We start from the raw sequence: 4,897 nt of genomic DNA, 5'->3' as shown, positions 1-4,897 counted from the left end.
GTGTCTGTCTTCTGTTCTTTCTGATGCAGAATGGTGGGAATCTCCCTAGTATGTCATTCCAAAGTGTGAAACTGAGATGATTTTATGAAGAAGGAATAAATACCTGACATTTTCTTCATTCTAGTGTTCAAACAGATGTATGTCTCTCTCTAGGCATGTATGCCAGTACAGTTAACAGACAACTAGGAAAAGCTGGAATTCTTTGAAGCGCTGTTCTCCTGTATTTTTCGTAGAATCATAGAATGGTTTGGGTTGGAAAAGACCTTACGATCATCTAGTTCCAACCCCCCTGCCATTGGCAGGGACATCTCACACTAGACCATGTCGCTCAAGGCTCTGTCCTACCTGGCCTTGAACACTGCCAGGGATGGAGCATTTATCACTTCTTTGGGCAGCCTGTTCCAGTGCCTCATCACCCTCACAGTAAAGAACTTCTTCCTTATGTCTAACCTGAACTTCCCCTGTTTAAGTTTAAACCCATCACCCTGTCGCTACAGTCCCCTGCAGAGTCTCTCTCTGATATCCTTGTATTGGTTATCAGATACTGAAAGGCTGCTATGAGGTCTCCACGCAGCCTTCTCTTCCCAGGCTGAACAGCCCCAATTTTCTGTCTTCATATGGGAGGTGCTCCAGCCCTCTTATATCATCCTTGTGGCCCTCCTTTGGTCTTGCTCCAACAGCTCCATGTCCTTCTTATGCTGAGGGCACCAGAACTGCACACAGTACTCCAAGTGTGGGGTCTCATGAGAGCGGAGTAGAGAGACAGGATCACCTGCTTTGAATTTCAATTTTAAAACAGTTTAAAAGGAGCAACAGACAGTGAAGAGTCAACAGCACAATAAATTTGTGTATCTTCTCTCTAAAGTAGCGTGCTTTTCAAAAATTAAGAAACAATAAAACTACCTTGTTCATTCTTTGGTTAGAAATATGTCTTGTCCTGCCCTGACTTCTAAAAGCTGTCTCTTCCCCTCTAAATTTCTTTCATTGGATTTTTTTCATTCCCTTAAATGATTTTTCTTTTTTCCCCTGCTTTTTTGGGATATCTAGTTTCCAGTGTTTTATACATCAAATCCCACAGCTGTTCTTGACACTGGAAAAGATCCATTGTATGATTTGTTTAACATGCTGATGATAGTTTCTTTACCCACACGCAATTTGCTGCAAAGAACAGAAAAGGGATCATGGCTTAAGGAAGATGCTTTTTATGTTGAAGTGCTATTTTGGCACCTCAAGTTCAAGTGGTCCTTTTTCCCTGGTCATTGTCTAAGCTGAAAGCAGTCAACTCTATTACAAGTAAGATAGTTGTGGGCACGGGCTAGTTTTGCTGTGTAAAAGCCCTTTTAGGAAAACACAAGGTCTTGATCGTGACAGCTATTTATCAATTGCAGATAAGATTAAAACATTGGCAGGTAAACTGACAAACGAGAGAAGTAAAGCCAAGTGTATGTAGTTGGTTCTGTAACAAAAAGCATCTCGGTGATACAGATTTTTTGTTTGATGTTGAACAAAACCAATACTACTCATCACTGTCTTACTCGTGTGTTCTGTGTTTGACAAAAGTACATAAAATGAGCAGTGAGATTTAATACCATACTTGTATTGCTTGTATGTGATGTGTCTGAAAACACTTCACAAACAACTGAACTGAAATATTTTACCAATAAAGGAGTATCCAGCCTGGGCTATTTCAGTACTGATAAAATACTTTTATCAATTTCCTATCATTGGGTGCTACTTCCTGTTGTAGAAATCTACCTTAAAATGTGAAAGTGTGGTTTATTCTTTCAGTAATGCTAAGGAAGCCTGGTTTTGCAGACTTAGAAAACAAACTGTATTTGTTGGTGTTATGTTTTGCGTTAGGCTCATAAATGCGTCCTACATGATTGTTAATCCTTCATTTATGTAATAAGATTGAACTGTTTCCAGGATTAGCTAACTGCAGGTGAATTATAGCTGGTAGCTATTGTTCTTCTTAATAATACTTTACAAGTGTTGCTCATTCAAGCAGAGAGAAGGGTCCTTTCTAGACATGGTAGTGTCAAGACATAAATGGTATCTAAAGCTTATTATGCCTAGGTGATTTTCTTGTACTGCAAAGATATACCCAATGTATCTCAGTGGTTATGACTGTCTTAAGTCCCTTCCCTGAAATTACTTTCTATATTTTTAGTATAAAGCTGCCTATCATGAGGAACCTGTGTCACTGTGAGTGCCTGGGGCTTGTAAAAATTGCAAAGCAGTTACTTGTCTGGGACTATAACTACTTCAGGAAACGGCTTTAGAAATGGCTTTGTTGGAAGGCCCCCTGTGGCAGGGGGGTTAGAACTGTGATTTGAGACTTCTTGACTTCATTGAAGGTTTTGTTCATAATCAAATGCTTCTTTTTACAGATGACCACTCAAAATGTCTGAATATTTTCCTCAGGTTTGCTTATGGGTGACAGAATGGGCAATTTTTAGTGTACAAAGATAAATATAAAGAAAGTGAAATGGGGTTTGCTACTTGCCGCAAGAGACCTTTGGTAAATGCTCAGCTTTCCCATGTGTTTTTCAGTATTACCTTAGACAAACAGGTTAACCTGTAATTTAGTTTTGTTAATAATGATGTAGAAGTTCTGCTTCCTATAATCAAACTACTGTGAGATACAAATTTTTTTAGGGCAGTTGGATAGTTTGATGCTCAACTGTTTAAGTGGGATATAGTAATACGGTGAAATTGATGCTGGCTTTGCTCTTGCAATTTTGATTACTATTGCTTTCATCAGTAATGTTAATTACATCACCTGTGTGAAAGTACAGAGACAAGATAAGTAATTTTTATTGCTGCATTTTTTGCGCATGTGTAATTGTAGTTAGTACTGGGAACAAAGGTCTTAAAACAAGAATGTTAGACATACTGAACAGAAGAATGCACATCACCTTCATCTTGCCTCAGGAGCCTTGTCAGATTCTCCTTCACATGTAGCAGAGTTTAAGTATAGCCCTGGCTCTAGGAATGGAGGAATGGAATCTGCTGAGACGAAGTCACTGAGACCTCGGACAGAACCATGATGTGTCCCTTAGCATGTTCATAATCACCCGTAAGGGAGACGGTGCATTTTCCTCAGTGGGACTCTTCAAACATTAGGAAAGCAAAACGCTTCTACTGGCTTTTCATGGATGTGGTGGGAGAAAATGAGGCCTTGCAGCAGTTCTTCGAAGGTAAGAGTCTAGTTTTAAGAGGAATTTGTAATGATTTTCAGTGGCAGTGAAAACACAGTAATTGGAGTTAATTGAAGAAGAAAGAAGGAAGAAAAAAGAGCCCTGAAACCCTAAGCTCTTTTTACACAAAGCTATTGTGTAAGACAGTACCAGAATGAAACAGTACAAATGCTACTGATGTGCTGCAGTGCCTTTTTCTTTGTGCTTTGGCCAGAAGACCAAAGGGAAGGTGGACGCAGCAGAACCCGCAGCACCACCGTGGTAACTGCCAGGAAATAAAACCGGGAAGTGGCTGAGGTCTCCTTGCAATTTACCACTTCTGAAATCCTAGCGAGTTTCATGAGGTTAGAGAGCTCCTTCTCTGCTCTACTATATCAGGTTAAAGAGGGTTTTCTCTCCCTAATATCATAATTGTGGTGCTATACTTGGATCCTTGTGAGAAGTTAAACTCAGATATTTTATTGGGTTTTTTTTTGATCTTTTGGCTGGGATCTGTCCTCCTGCCTTTTTCGTAAAGACATAATTTACTTTCTGATAGATTCCATAATAAAATGGCATTGCTCAGGCCTTGTTGTAGCATGATTCAAAATGGCTGTTCAAAGGCTTATGCATTTTTTTTAATGTTTACTAAATCTTCTTGTTCCTTTCCCCCAGTTTACACTTTTTTTTTTAATATTAACCTTTCTATTCTAAGCTTCTCTTCCCATATTTTTTTTCCTTCTATTACCTGTGTAGTTGTTCATGTGATACTTATCTCAGATTCACTTGGAAAACTGCCTTTTCTATTCTGGATAACACGGACAATTTTAGTTTCCCTGCATTTTGTTCCCATTGTGCTAAATAAGTTATTTTTCTTTCTTTTACTCTTCCCCCCGGCACTATGTTGGCCTTGGTGAGATGTGGCAACTCTTAACTTTGCAGTCGTAATTTCAAACTAGGAAGTGAAAGGTTCTCCAGTATTGATATTTAGGCCAAGACCGAAATTCAGTGAACCACAATCTAGGGCTGCTTGCCAGCAAATGTGGTGTTTATAGATGTTAGGAAATCAATACCATGTTTCTTAAGTTCATTTTTAAGTCATGGAGATGAAAAGCTAACAAACTTTCTTGGCTTTGCATTCAGCAACATAATGTTTGTTTTATCAAGCTATTTGTTCAAGTACCACATTGCATAGCTGTTAAATACTCAAAATAGTGTTTAACATGAATTGAAGTATCTCAGAATCAGAGTATTTTTTAGAAACTGACTTGGAAAACAGGACTTTCTAGGGAGCATGGGTTACGTTCTGTTGTCTTTTATGACAAAGATACTTTGATGGTAGAAGTTATCTCAGATTTCACCTGCATGAGCTCTTTAACTAGTATTACTAATGGTAACACTAGAATTATTAATTTAACTCTTTTTAGAAGGTAGTTTGGTAGAACTTTCGTCTGGGCCAGTGTGAGGGGAAGGAGCCCTGTTGATTCCATTTAGCTGCAGGGAAAATGAAACATCTTGGGAGGTTATGTTGGGAATGTTGTGTGGTTCTGCTGTGTAGTGCTGGAACATGACAAAGGGCTGCAAATGCCATGCAGCGTGCAGGGATGCTATTAGATGGCTGAATTTCATTATCTGGACACAGATTAGATATGTGTGAAGGCTACAAGAGCTAATCGTTCTTTCATTCAGCAGGCTTTAGCTAGGCTCCTCTTGCTGTT

The sequence above is a fragment of the Nestor notabilis genome, unplaced genomic scaffold (genome assembly GCF_000696875.1).
Source record: "Nestor notabilis isolate BGI_N333 unplaced genomic scaffold, ASM69687v1 scaffold9567, whole genome shotgun sequence".
Lineage (NCBI taxonomy): Eukaryota > Metazoa > Chordata > Aves > Psittaciformes > Psittacidae > Nestor > Nestor notabilis.
This window is presented reverse-complemented; position numbering follows the sequence as displayed.